Source organism: Pristiophorus japonicus, chromosome 5 (assembly GCF_044704955.1).
Source record: "Pristiophorus japonicus isolate sPriJap1 chromosome 5, sPriJap1.hap1, whole genome shotgun sequence".
NCBI classification, from domain to species: domain Eukaryota; kingdom Metazoa; phylum Chordata; class Chondrichthyes; family Pristiophoridae; genus Pristiophorus; species Pristiophorus japonicus.
Window position 1 is genome coordinate 79,605,790 of NC_091981.1, and position 15,477 is coordinate 79,621,266.

The 15,477-nt window shown below is 48.3% G+C and overlaps 1 protein-coding gene across 1 annotated transcript in view; it reads right to left on the bottom strand.

Moving 5' to 3' along the window:
- LOC139264384 (inactive ubiquitin thioesterase OTULINL-like) overlaps positions 1–15,477 on the bottom strand; it is a 155,989-nt gene that overhangs the window by 22,426 nt on the left and 118,086 nt on the right. The window contains exon 9 of the transcript XR_011593337.1: positions 6,854–6,905. The gene's annotated coding sequence lies outside the window, so the exon portion shown is untranslated. The remainder of the gene's footprint in view (positions 1–6,853; positions 6,906–15,477) is intronic.

Sequence of the window (15,477 nt, forward strand, 5' to 3'; positions counted from 1 at the left end):
ATGACATCCTTAATAATTGATTCCATCATTTTACCCACTACTGAGGTCAGGCTGACCGGTCTATAATTCCCTGTTTTCTCTCTCCCTCCTTTTTTTAAAAAGTGGGGTTACATTGGCTACCCTCCACTCCATAGGAACTGATCCAGAGTCAATGGAATGTTGGAAAATGACTGTCAATGCATCCGCTATTTCCAAGGCCACCTCCTTAAGTACTCTGGGATGCAGTCCATCAGGCCCTGGGGATTTATCGGCCTTCAATCCCATCAATTTCCCCAACACAATTTCCCGACTAATAAGGATTTCCCTCAGTTCCTCCTCCTTACTAGTCCCTCCGACCCCTTTTATATCCGGAAGGTTGTTTGTGTCCTCCTCAGTGAATACCGAATCAAAGTACTTGTTCAATTGGTTCGCCATTTCTTTGTTCCCCGTTATGACTTCCCCTGATTCTGACTGCAGGGGACCTACGTTTGTCTTTACTAACCTTTTTCTCTTTACATACCGATAGAAACTTTTGCAATCTGTCTTAATGTGCCCTGCAAGCTTCTTCTCGTACTCCATTTTCCCTGCCCTAATCAAACCCTTTGTCCTCCTCTGCTGAGTTCTAAATTTCTCCCAGTCCCCGGGTTCGCTGCTATTTCTGGCCAATTTGTATGCCACTTCCTTGGCTTTAATACTATCCCTGATTTCCCTTGATAGCCATGGTTGAGCCACCTTCCCTTTTTTATTTTTACGCCAGACAGGAATGTACAATTGTTGTAATTCATCCATGCGGTCTCTAAATGTCTGCCATTGCCCATCCACAGTCAACCCCCTAAGTATCATTTGCCAATCTATCCTAGCCAATTCACGCCTCATACCTTCAAAGTTACCCTTCTTTAAGTTCTGGACCATGGTCTCTGAATTTACTGTTTCATTCTCCATCCTAATGCAGAATTCCACCATATTATGGTCACTCTTCCCCAAGGGGCCTCGCACAATGAGATTGCTAATTAATCCTCTCTCATTACACAACACCCAGTCTAAGATGGCCTCCCCCCTAGTTGGTTCCTCAACATATTGGTCTAGAAAACCATCCCTTATGCACTCCAGGAAATCCTCCTCCACCGTATTGCTTCCAGTTTGGCTAGCCCAATCTATGTGCATATTAAAGTCACCCATTATAACTGCTACACCTTTATTGCATGCACCCCTAATTTTCTGTTTGATGCCCTCCCCAACATCCCTATTACTGTTTGGAGGTCTGTACACAACTCCTACTAACGTTTTTTGCCCTTTGGTGTTCTGCAGCTCTACCCATATAGATTCCACATCATCCAAGCTAATGTCTTTCCTAACTATTGCATTAATCTCCTCTTTAACCAACAATGCTACCCCACCTCCTTTTCCTTTTATTTTATCCTTCCTGAATGTTGAATACCCCTGGATGTTGAGTTCCCAGCCCTGATCATCCTGGAGCCACGTCTCCGTAATCCCAATCACGTCATATTTATTAACATCTATTTGCACAATTAATTCATCCACCTTATTGCGGATACTCCTTGCATTAAGACACAAAGCCTTCAGGCTTGTTTTTTTAACACCCTTTGTCCTTTTAGAATTTTGCTGTACAGTGGCCCTTTTTGTTCTTTGCCTTGGGTTTCTCCGCCCTCCACTTTTCCTCTTCTCCTTTCTGTCTTTTGCTTTTGCCTCCTTTTTGTTTCCCTCTGTCTCCCTGCATTGGTTCCCACCCCCCTGCCATATTAGTTTAAATCCTCCCCAACAGCACTAGCAAACACTCCCCCTAGGACATTGGTTCCGGTCCTGCCCAGGTGCAGACCGTCCGTTTTGTACTGGTCCCACCTCCCCCAGAACCGGTCCCAATGCCCCAGGAATTTGAATCCCTCCCTGCTGCACCACTGCTCAAGCCACGTATTCATTTGCGCTATCCTGCGATTCCTACTCTGACTATCACGTGGCACTGGTAGCAATCCCGAGATTACTACTTTTGAGGTCCTACTTTTTAATTTAGCTCCTAGCTCCTTAAATTCGTTTCGTAGGACCTCATCCCTTTTTTTACCTATGTCGTTGGTACCAATGTGCACCATGACAACTGGCTGTTCTCCCTCCCATTTCAGAATGTCCTGCACCCGCTCCGAGACATCCTTGACCCTTGCACCAGGGAGACAACATACCATCCTGGAGTCTCGGTCGCGGCCGCAGAAACGCCTATCTATTCCCCTCACCATTGAATCCCCTATCACTATCGCGCTCCCAATCTTTTTCTTGCCCTCCTGTGCAGCAGAGCCAGCCACGGTGCCATGAACTTGGCTGCTGCTGCCCTCCCCTGATGAGTCATCCCCCTCAACAGTACTCAAAACAGTGTATCTGTTTTGCAGGGGGATGACCACAGGGGACCCCTGCACTACCTTCCTTGCACTACTCTTCCTGCTGGTCTTCCATTCCCTAGCTGGCTGTGGACCCTTTCCCTGCGGTAAGACCAACTCACTACACGTGATACTCACGTCATTCTCAGCATCGTGGATGCTCCAGAGCGAATCCACCCTCAGCTCCAACTCCGCAACGCGGACCGTCAGGAGCTGGAGGTGGATACACTTCCTGCACACGTAGTCGTCAGGGACACCGGAAGTGTCCCTGAGTTCCCACATGGTACAGGAGGAGCATAACACCCGACCGAGCTCTCCTGCCATGCCTTAACCCTTAGATACCCTTAAATTGGTAATAACAATGTTAAAAGTTACTGACTAATATAAGAAGAAAAAGAAAAACTACTCACCAATCACCAGCCAATCGCTGTGACGTCACCTTTGTTTCTTTGCCTTCTCCCTGTAGCTGCACCGGCACGCCTCTCGCCGACCCCGGACTCGCGCTGTTCCGAGCTCCCGCCTCCTCGACTGACTGCTCGAACTACTCGACTCCCGCTGGCCTTTATAGGCCTCTCGCCGACCCCGGACTCGCGCTGCTCCGAGCTCCCGCCTCCTCGACTGACTGCTCGAACTGCCTGACTCCCGCTGGCCTTTATAGGCCTCTCGCCGACCCCGGACTCGCGCTGCTCCGAGCTCCCGCCTCCTCGACTGACTGCTCGAACTGCTCGACTCCCGCTGGCCTTTATAGGCCTCTCGCCGACCCCGGACTCGCGCTGCTCCGAGCTCCCACCTCCTCGACTGACTGCCCCCATACTTAAATTTAGGCAGTTAGGTGATTACCCCAGCGAGGTCCAGACTGGCACCCAAATGGACCGGACCCTATCAGGTAATAATGGTACGTTATGGTAGTTATAAAGGGTATCGACAAGTGGCAACACTCAGTTAAAAAAGCATGGTCACTAACTAACCGGTGACGACTGGGAAATATTATTTTTTACAGGACTCTACTGCTCATGGAAACAACGTGGGGTAACGCAGCCTCATATCAAGGACAACAGGCTGAGGGATGGCAAGGCCTGTATTACAGGGACTCGGTCGACATTCGTTTAAAAAGAATCAAAAACGCTGATGGTGATGCACGGAGCAACAGTAGAATTAAATAACGGGCATAAAACATAACGAGGAAACAAAACAACTTTGGGGATGGGCCAGTAATGCGGGACCAATAATTAGTGGGAATAAGACCGCGGTGTGTTTTATAATCAGGAGGGACAAGGATACTGCCCCCGGGGGAAGGGGGTGCAGGTTTCACTCAACATCTGTGAATGGTGGTGGAGGGATATCTCCCGAGATAGACCCACCAACACGGCCCCACCCACTACTTTAGCAACAGTGAGCACTACCTGGACCCCGACCACCACATCCCCCGCATCACAAACGTGTCCAACTCTGAACGCTGGGGCAAAAGGGGGATTGTTAAGGTAGACCAAGGATAAGATACACTTCGGGGTACGTCACCGAATAATTACTGTATCCCTAAATTTAAACACTATAAGCCTGTATAGAAACCTGACCCTGCGAGCAGTTAAAGGCCCTGAATAAAAAGCATGAAGTTTAATGTGGAAAGAGGGTCAGGTAAAAAACGGGATCGGGGAAAAAGAGGGATACTAGAAATGGTACGCGGCGGGATACACGACAGGATACGCGGCGGGAGTTGCGAAGGTAAACACTAAGGGGCCAAGTTTCGGCCTGAGTTGCTCCTGTATTTTTGGATCAACTGGTTTAGAATGGAGTATCTTAGAAATTGCAATTCTCGGCATTTAGTTTGCTCCAGTTCTCGTCAGTTAGAACAGTTTCAGTTTGGAACAGATTTTTTTTTTCAAAAGGGGGCGTGTCCGGCCACTTACGCCCGTTTTGAAAGTTTAGGCAGTGAAAACTTACTCCAAACTAACTTAGAATGGAGTAAGTGTAGATTTTTGTACGCTCAGAAAAACCTTGTCTACACTTAGAAAATCAGGCGTAGGTTACAAATCAGGCGTAGGGAATGTGGGGGGGGGGGTTTAAAGGGAAGTTTACAAACATTAAACACTTCAGTTTTACAAATAAAGAGCCATCATCAATAATAAATGATAAATACATCAATAAATCAACCAATAAATCAATCAAAAAAAATTAATAAAAAATGTAAAAAATTTAAAAATCAATAAATAAAACTTACCGACTGCAGCACCGTGAGTCCTCCAACAGCGTGCTGGGACGCCCCCACCCCCAGTGTGTCTCTGCCAGTGTCTCTATCTCTCTGTCTGTCTGCGCGTGTGTCTCTCACTCTCTGTCTGTCAGTGTCTGTGTTTCTGACAGCGAGGGGAGGGGGGTGGGGGAGGGGGATGGGGAGAAGGGGGGTGGGGGAGGGGGAGAAGGGAGATGGAGGGAGGTATAGTGGGGTGGGGGAGGAGGAGGAGAGGGGGTGAGAAGAAGGAGGAGGGGGAGGGAGGAGGAGAGGAGGGGGGGAGGAGGAGAAGAGGAGGAGGAGAGGCGAAGGAGAGAGGGAAGGAGGGAGGGAGGGAAGGGGAGGGAAGGAAAGGGAGGGGAGGAGAGGAGAGGGGAGGGAGGGAGGGGAGGAGAGGAGAGGGAGGGAAGAAAAGGAGAGGAGAGGGAGGGAAAGAGAGAGAGAGAGAGAGAGAGAACGGGCCGGGCTGCGCCCAAGACTTCGGGCTGGATTTACAGGTAGGTGGCGTTGGGTCCCGGGTCCCGGGGGGGCGGATCACGGAGATCGGGGGTCACGGAGATCGGGGGGGGGGCCACGGAGATCGGGGGAGGGGGAGTCGTGGAGGTCGGGGGGGTCGCAGAGATCGGGGGGTGGGTCACGGAGATCGGGGGGGTCGCAGAGGGGGGAGTCGGGGGAGGAGCCGTGGAGGTCCGGGGGGGAGTCGCGCAGGTCGAGGGGGAGTCGGGGGCTTGTCAGCAGGGGGGAGTCGCGGAGGTTGGCGGAGGGGGGGGAGTCGCAGAGGTCGGGGAGGGAGTCACGGAGGTCGGGTCGCTGGGGGGCGTGGGGGGAGCGGAGGTCGGGTCGCCGGGGGGGAGCGGAGGTCGGAGCTGGGAGGAGTGGAGGTCGGGTCGTGGGGGAGGGGGGGTTGGGAGGTCGAGTCGTATCGGGTCCGGGGGAGTGGGGGTCGGGGTCTGGTCTGAGGGGTGGTGGGGGGTGGGGAGCGGGAGTCAAGCCGGGTCAGGTCCGGTCGGGAGGGAGCTGGGCCTGGGAGGTGAGCCTTATCCACGCAGTCCCAGTGAGGCCATTCGGCCAGGGTTAGGGGCTGCGTGCTTCGGGCCCCTCCCACAGTTTTGGGCGCCTGGAGCTACTGCACATGTGCACCCACTGTAGCGCGCATGTGCAGAGGTCCCGGCACTGTTTTCAGCGCAGGGACCTGGCTCCGCCCCCCACAGCTCATGCTGCGCCGCGCCCAGCTCCAGAGGACCTGCAGGGAGCTGGAGAATAGGTGAGTTTTTTTTAGGTGCACTTTGTGGCGCGAAAAACGGGCGTCCAGGTCCGGGCTGCGCCGTTCTAGGCACGGCCCGAAACTTGGGCCCTATAGAACTACACACGATAGATGATCAAGTTAACGCCCTAACACGAACCTTACAGGGACTGATGGAAAGGGATGAGAATAATGAAAAGATACAGGCACAACTGGATAATGGCGCAGAAAGGGAATTATTACAAATGACCCACACATTGTGAGACCACGCCAGAACTATAAATGAATAGAGCAGAACAGAACTTAAGTAAAACCATACAGACAGAACTAGTATGTACAGGGTATGGAGCATGGTTGCTCAATGGAATACAACATAACCTAGAGCAGCTTCAGAATGGAAAGATGCCGGATTGGATATCACTTGGATGTATTTACCAACTGGACCTTGGACAAAAACATGACTCATGCCTGCGAGATGCAGAGAAACAGTCATGCTTGGGTCCCAAAGGCCAGATGTGTAACCGGACATTTAAATATAATAGGTTTTGTATTATTTATAACCACATTATGATGTGACAAAGGGAGATCCTCTACACCAAACAATGTAGGAGAAATAAGAAATCAAACGCGCGTGCGGTACCATGACAAACCAGAAATGTAACTGAAGAGAACAACAATACTAAGAGTCTCAGCATAAATCATTGTTATAAAAATAACCAAGTTGCTTTATGTCGAGATCCACTACGAATGATCAAAGATGACTGTATATATATCCAAGTGGACGGGTGCACCTTGAGTATCACCCCCCTAACGCAGGACTACTAAATTATCGCTGTTCCACGAGGAAATGGAGATTGATGTGTGAGGACCACAACAACTGAAATGAAGAAAGGAACACCTCATGCACCATTATGGATATTGACTTCTGCTTTATTCTGCTTGACGAGACAGATATAAAGGGATTTATTATAACCCCTGAACTAAAGGAGGAAAGATCGATGGGACAATGAAGGACATTACCTGAGGAGGTTATGTGAAGGCCATCGGGCCACAAGGAAAACCGACACTTGAACTGAAAGAGGAACAAACACAACTGAATTGGACACCATTCGACAACATAGAGGATACCCCAGGTGGGGCATAATTCGGCAGAATAGAGAAGACCCCAAGTGGAGGAAAGATAGAAGAAACAGAGGATACCCCAGGCGGGGCATAATTCGAACACCGAGAAAATGTTGGCTAAAAAAGACTTATACATGAACTATGCTGGACTCAATGTACTGGTTGTAGTGCAAGGGAACTCATTTTGCTAGTATTATCCTGTAAAAAGGCGTAACCGACGTAAGAGGCAGGCCCTAGCCTGTACTATAGTTAAAACATTGAATAAAGGGAAATCAAACAGTCCAGTAGAAAGGGCTTACTTAGTATAACCTTGATGGGAAAGCCAACAGGTAGATCGGGATGTAACGCTATCCAAGCGAAAAGACAACTCTGGAAGCTCACCCATGAGATACTAATTGGGAAATGGCCTATCTTGGGCATTTGTCCAAGGGCCATTAGGGGGGAATTGTAAGGGATAACTTGTAAGAGTTGCAAATAGGTGGTCAGAATTATGCTGAAGGTAGTGAACTTATCAGTATTAGGAGAGTCTGTATAATTGCCTATGTATGTAACACTTGCTTATGTAAGGGTAGCACAAACATATAATGCATTAAACTGAATCCGTAACCTCTGTAATACTTAAACAGCAAACTCAGCAGTTGTTGATCAGAAGTCTCTGAGGAAGAGATAAGGAACCCAGTTTAGGCGTCTATTATACTGTGGCAAAGTGCAAGTCATGGAACGACACCATAGAAGATGGGCAATTGCATATACCACTCAGAGACAGTTTGATAAGAGTCGACAAATCAATGTAACTTTGCTGATAGAATTAGACCTATCGAGGATTTTGTAGGAGGGTGCTCTTCTCCAAAACCTGTATAAATTGTACTTGAAACCTCTTGTATTTCGGAGGTTTTAGATTGAACCTGCCCGTGCATTGCTCGTAATAAAACCGGCAAACCTGAGGTTTCGTTTGTTTACTTCCGTGGTCGTTATTCAGTGGGAAGCTGGGTGAGGTGTCAATTAACTATATCAGTTCGTCCACCTTGAAGGAGAGAAGCTTCCTTTTTACCCCAACAAATCACACAGCCAATTTTAGTGTTGTCACCAAACTTCTTAATCATACTCCCTATATTCAAATCTAAATCGTTGATATATACCACAAAAAGCAAGGGACCCAGTACTGAGCCCTGCGGAACCCCACTGGAAACATCCTTCCAGTCACAAAAGCATCCATCAAAAAAGGAGGCAGACAAAAAGCAGGAAACTATAGACCAGTTAGCCTAACATCTGTGGTTGGGAAGCTGTTGGAGTCCATTATTAAAGCAGCAGTAGCAGGACATTTGGAAAAACAAAATTCGGTCAGGCAGAGGCAGCATGGATTTATGAAGGGGAAGTCATGTTTGACAAATTTGCTGGAATTCTTTGAGGATATAACGAACAGGGTGGATAAAGGGAAACCAGTGGATGTGATATATTTGGACTTCCAGAAGGCATTTGACAAGGTGCCTCATAAAAGGTTACTGCACAAGATAAAAGTTCATGGGATTGGGGGTAATATATTAGCATGGATAGAGGATTGGCTAACGAACAAAAACAGAGAGTAGGGATAAATGGGTCATTCATGGGTTGGCAATCAGCAACCAGTGGGGTGCTGCAAGGATCAGTGCTGGGACCCCAACTATTTACAATCGATATTAACGACTTGGAAGAAGGGACTGAGTGTAATGTAGCCAAGTTTGCCAACGATAGAAAGATGGGAGGAAAAGCAATGTGTGAGGAGGACACAAAAAATCTGCAAAAGGACATAGACAGGCTAAGTGGGCAAAAATTTGGCAGATGGAGTATAATGTTGGAAAGTGTGAGGTCATGCACTTTGGTAGAAAAAATCAAAGAGTAAGTTATTATTTGAATGGAGAAAGATTGCAAACTGCTGCAGTACAGCGGGACCTGGGAGTACTTGTGCATGAAAGACAAAAGGTTAGTATGCAGGTACAGCAAGTGATCAGGAAGGCCAATGGTATCTTGGCCTTTATTGCAAAGGGGATGGAGTATAAAAAGTCTTGCTATAGGTGTACAGGGTATTGGTGAGAACACACCTGGAATACTGCGTGCAGTTTTGGTTTCCGTATTTACGAAAGGATATACTTGCATTGGAGGCAGTTCAGAGAAGGATCACAAGGTTGATTCCGGGGATGAGGGGGTTGACTTATGAGGAAAAGTTGAGTAGGTTGGGCCTCTACTCATTGGAATTCAGAAGAATGAGAGGTGATCTTATCGAAACATATAAGGTTATGAGGGAGCTTGACAAGATGGCTGCAGAGAGGATGTTTCCACTGATAGGGGAGACTAGAACTAGGGGACATAATCTTAAAATAAGGGGCCGCCTATTTAAAACTGAGATGAGGAGAAATTTCTTCTCTCAGAGGGTTGTGGATCTGTGGAATTCGCTGCCTCACAGAGCTGTGGAAGCTGGGACATTGAATAAGTTTAAGACAGAAATAGACAGTTTCTTAAACAATAAGGGAATAAGGGGTTATGGAGAGCGGGCAGGGAAGTGGACCTGATTCCATGATCGGATGAGCCATGATCGTATTAAATGGTGAGCAGGCTCAAGGGGCCGTATGGCCTACTCCTGCTCTTATTTCTTATGTTCTTATTACCCTTTCCTTCCTACCTCCAAGCCAATTTTGGATCCAACTTGCCACTTTGCCCTGTATTCCATCATGGGCTTTAACCTTCATGATCAGTCTACCATGTGGGTCCTTATCAAAAGCCTTGCTAAAGTACCTATATACTACACCGTACGCACTACCCTCATCGACTCTCTTGGTTACCTCCTCAAATATTCAATCAAGTTAGTCAAACACGATCTTCCCTTAACAAATCCGTGCTGATTGTCCCTAATTAATCCTTGCCTTGCCAAGTGTAGATTTATCCTGTCTTTCAGGATTTTTTCCAATAATTTTCCCACCACTGAGGTTAGGCTGACAGGCGTGTAATTACTCAGCCTATCCCTTTTTCCCTTCTTAAACAAGGGTACTACATTAGCAGTTCTCTAATCCTCCGGCATCATGCCCAGATCCAAAAAGGACTGGAAAATGATGATCAAGGCCTTTGCTATTTGCTCAACAGCTTGGGATGCATTTCATCCGGGCCTGGGACACTGCTGGCCTCCATGGCTGCTATGCTTAGCAAGAGAGAGTACTAATTATTTGTAGAGATTTGATGAATTAAAGCCATGAAATTCATGTTTTTTAAAAAGAAAACATGACTGTGCCAAAGGCAGTAATGCCAACCCCACTGTCTCATAAATCATGAGGCAAAATCTTAACAATCATGAGATTTGTTATAGAAATCATGAGTTGCTATTTTTTCCAGATCTGACCCCTCATTAACCTTGCTCCTGAACAGGAAGCGCATTTGAACATCCCTAACCAATTACTGGCATAAGAAGGTAAAAACATAAGAACATAAGAAATAGGCGCCTTGCATTTCCAATCACAAAAAAATGTTTAAAAAATAAGGATTCCTGCAAGCATCAAATTTCCCCAAAACAGAACTCTGGATTACTAAACAAGTAACATAACAACAACACCATGGTACCACATGTGTGACGGCATACATTGGATGAGCATAGGATTGGCTTAGCCATTAAGTCTTCCATGATCATGCAGCCTGCCAACACCAGCTGTCTGGATCAGTACAAAAGGAATAGCTACTTTGGTAATGTACGAGAGGGCATGCAATGCCTGTGATACCCCACCTCAGCATGAGTTAGTGCTTTCAGAGGAAGAGAGAAGAAAATAGAAGGATGAAAAAATAGTCTGTCAGTAAAACAGATCCAGAAAATAGATTTGTATTGGGGCAATGCAATTAGGTGGAGTGTTCATTTCTTGTTCCTATTCTTGCACTCCTATGTTCACATTAGAAGCTGGATTCCAGGATCTACACCCATAAGATTTTGTGTATCAATAACACACACAGTGTGGGTGGGCATTTCTAAGCTCAGCGTTTTAGGAACAAATACTTCAAACAGCTTCTCTGAATCTGACAATGTTTACCTATAGTCAGGCACTCATTCTGACCTCAAACACTTCCAATGAAATAGAGGTTTGCTCAGCTCTCTGTAAAAATCTTAGTAACTTCCTCCAGTGACTATGCTCTGTCATTGCAGCAAGAAGCTAAACATTTTTCAAACATTTAACCATTAGGCTTCTTTCTTCCGTGCATGCGCAAATTGTTTCATTTTCCCCCCCAAAAATCCAGAGATTTCAACGTTCCATCGCGGGATCGCAAGTGAAGCTTTATTTCAATTTGGCAATACTGCAAAGGAGCAGGTAGGTTCAAGGTTATTTTGCTGGCAGCCCAGCAGACAGACGCATACACATATGCAGGATATCCAACCTGCACACCGAACACATCGCAGCCTGGCCTCAAAGCCGAGGCATCTTAGTTCTTTTTGCACATATTATTTACTACTTTGCTCTGATAAATGTTGTGCATCTGGACATTTGGAAAAAGCTGCTTTTGGTACTTGTAAAGTCCTTACACAATACCACAAATCCACACGAGGCACATTCTATGGACAAGGTCACTCCATGACCTGAACCTTTATTCACAGGACCAAGAAGTGATGACCCTGCGTGCGACCTCCCTTTATATACCTGGATGACCAGGTGAGGAGTGTCTCCCACAAGTTCACTCCCTGTGGTCAAGGTGTGCATTTCTTAGATATATACATAAAGGTTGCATACGTGACATCACCTCCCCCTCAACATCTTATTGGGATCATAGGTTAAGTCTCTCGGGTGGTCTGCGCTCTCTCGTGGAGCACCGCAGTTGGGGCTCTGGTTGTTGAGCCATGGTATGCGTGTCTGTCACCTGTGGTGATTCCGGCCTGTCCGGGCTGACCGCAGGGAATGTTTTTGTTGCTCATTCACTGGCGGTGGTGTGAATACCATTTCATGATCTTCCTCAGGTTCCTCAGTGTCCATATTGAACCTTTTTTTTATTTGGTCCATATCTGCCCATGGTTAAGTTTAACCACTATGACCCTATTCTCCTCTTTGTCTATTACAGTACCCTCAAGCCATTTGGGCCGCAAAGCGTGATTGAGAACCAATACGGGGTCATCAATTTCTATACATCTTCCCCTTGAATTTCGGTCATGGTACTCGTTTTGGAACTGGCGCTTGCCCTCAACAATGTCGGACAGGACAGGATGAATGAGGGACAGCCGAATTTTGAGTGTTCATTTCATGAGTAGCTCCGCAGGCGGGACCCCCGTGAGCGAGTGCGGTCAGGACCTATAAGCCAGCAGGAGGCGCGATAGGCGGTATTGAAGGGAGGGTCCTTGAATCCGGAGCATGCCTTGTTTTATGATTTGGACCGCACGTTCCGCCTGGCCATTGGAGGCCAGCTTGAACAGTGCTATCCTGACATGGTTAATTCCATTACCCGACATGAACTCCCGGAATTCGTAGCTCGTGAAACATGGGCCATTATCGCTAACAAGGATGTCCGGCAAGCCGTGGGTCGCAAAGACCGCGCGCAGACTCTCCATAGTGGTGGATGACGTGCACGAATTCAAAATGATGCACTCGATCCATTTCGAGTACGCATCAACCACAATGAGAAACATTTTTCCCATGAACGGGCTTGCGTAGTCGACGTGAATACATGACCATGGCCTGGTGGGCCAGGGCCACGGGCTGAGCGGGGCCTCCCTGGGAACATTACCTAGCTGGGCACACGTCGTGCACCTGCGAACATAGTGTTCCAGGTCTGAATCAATTCCCGGCCACCACACATGTGACCGGGCAATGGCCTTCATCAGCACGATGCCTGGGTGCTCGCTGTGGAGTTCCCTGATGAATGCTTCCCTGCCCCTCTGGGGCATGACTACCCGGCTGTAGGCAGTCAGCTTGGATGGAGAGCTCATCCATCCGTCTGTGAAACAGTCTGACCTCCTCAGGGCATGCTCCGTGTGCGGGCGCCCAATCCCCAGTCAGGACACATTTCTTAATCAAGGATAGGAGAGGATCTCTTGTTGGTCCAGATTTTGATCTGGCGGGCTGCCTGCGCTGTCAAAGGCATCAACGGTCATGACCATCTCGGCGCTTTGCTCTGCTGCCCCCTCAGTGGTGGCCAGTGGAAGCCTGCTGAGGCCGTTAGCGCAATTTTCGGTGCCGGGCCGGTGCCGGATGGTGTAGTCATACACAGCGAGCGTGAGAGCCCATCGCTGTATGCGAGCTGACACATTGGCATTGACAGCCTTGCTGTCTGACAGCAAGGATGTTAACGGCTTGTGGTACGTTTCTAATTTGAACCTCCTGCCAAAAAGGTACTGATGCATCTTTTTCACCCCATAGACACACGCGAATGCTTCCTTCTCAACCATCCCTTATCCCCGTTCAGCTTGAGAGAGTGACCTGGAGGCATAAGCCACAGGTTGTAGTTGGCCCTCAGCATTACCCTGCTGCAACACGCACCCAACCCCATAGGATGATGCATCACACGTCAGAACCAATTTCTTACGGGAGTCGTACAGGGTCAACAACTTATTTGAACAAAGTAGGTTCCGCGGCCGATTGAAAGCCCATTCCTGATAGTCCCCCCAAAACCAATCACAACCCTTACGCAGGAGCACATGTAGTGGCTCCAATAACGTGCTGAAGTTCGGCAGAAAGTTCCCGAAATAGTTCAAGAGACCCAGAAATGAACGCAACTCCGATGTGTTGCAGGGCCTGGGCGCTCGTCGAATCGCCTCTGTTTTGGATTCGGTAGGCCGAATCCCATCTGCAGCAACCCTCCTGCCCAGGAACTCAACCTCAGGAGCCAAAAACACACATTTAGACATCTTGAGTCACAGGCCTACCCGGTCCAGCCGGCGTAGCACCTCCTCCAGGTTGTGGAGGTGTTCCTCGGTGTCACGACCGGTGATGAGGATGTGGCAGCCGGTTCACCGATCCATTGTGTGTGACCGCCAACATTGCACTGCCTAGCACTGGAATGATTTCTTTGGTGTATGTCTGTAATTGCGTCTCAATGCGTTCTAGTTTGGGTCTGCTGGCTTTGAGTGGCCACAGCTTTTTGAATTGTTGAACACTCATGAGTAACTGGCTGGCCCCCGTGTCCAGCTCCATGTGTACAGGGATGCCGCTTAATAGGACTTTCATCATCATAGGTGGCGTTTTGGTATATGAGCTGAGAATGTTTGCCACATTAACCCGCTGAACTTCAGCGTCCATTGATTTGCTCCAAGCGTCATCCTGCCTCGCAGACCCCTCATCTGGTTCATCCGCCTCGTATATGAGCCTGGTTACAGGCTTTCTGCACATTCTGGCTAAATGGTCACTGAGGCTATAATTTCTGCAGATGAACTGTTGAAACCTGCAAGTCCTGGCAGCATGTCTGCCCCCACACCTCCAGCATGAACTGAGATTCCCATTGTTGTGAACAAAAGAGCTGTTACAAGGCATTCCTCGCTGATTGTCCCTTTGGCTGCTCTTGAGCACCCTGTTAGTGGATGTCAATGGTCCCACACCAGGCCGCATTGTCCACTAGGGGGGCGTAAATGTCTGTTCAGCCTGCCATTGTCTCTGTTGGAGACTTACTCTTGGGTCTATTGCTGCCTGGGGTGTGTCGAACTGCCCCTGCCTGCCTGCGGGGCTCTGGATCGCGTTTATGATATTGACTCCCTGACCCATCGCCACTTTGGAGGCAGAATTGCACGCGTATATTATCTTGGTTTCCTCCTCCCCCGCCATAAAAGTCTGAGCCATCAACGCCGCCGCTTCCAAGGTCACGTCCTTGGTCTCAATTAGCTTTCTGAAAATCTTAGCATGACCGATGAACTCAATAAAGAAATCCCTTAGCATCTCCCCCTGCAGGTGTCTGTGAACTTAGAGGTCCGCAACGAAATCCGGTATGCTCTGTCCTTCCCGACGTCGGTGGGTATAGAATCTGTGTTGGGCCATGTGTAAGCTGCTCGCCGGTTTGAGGTGCTCACTGATTAGTTTGCTGAGCTCTTCAAAGGTTTTGTCCGCGGGCTTCTCGGGTGCTAGCAGGTCTTTCATGAGCGCGTAAGTCTTAGATCCACAGCTGGTCAGCAGACGAGCTCTTCGCTTGTCGGCCGCTGCGTCTCCCAGCCAGTCCTTCGTGACAAAACTCTGCTGGAGCCTCTCAATGAAATCGTCCCAGTCCTCACCAACACAGTACCATTCATCTGTGCTACCGGTGGCCATTCTCATGGGTCGTTGATTCCCATTTCTTGTCGCCAATGTAAAGTCCTTACACAATACCACAAATCCACACGAGGCACATTCTATGGACAAGGTCACTCCATGACCTGAACCTTTATTCACAGGACCAAGAAGTGATGACCCTGCGTGGGACCTCCCTTTATATACCTGGATGACCAGGTGAGGAGTGTCTCCCACAAGTTCACACCCTGTGGTCAAGGTGTGCATTTCTTATGTATATACAGTATTGCAGTGTTGTTACATAAAGGCTACATACATTATAGTACTGTTGCCTCA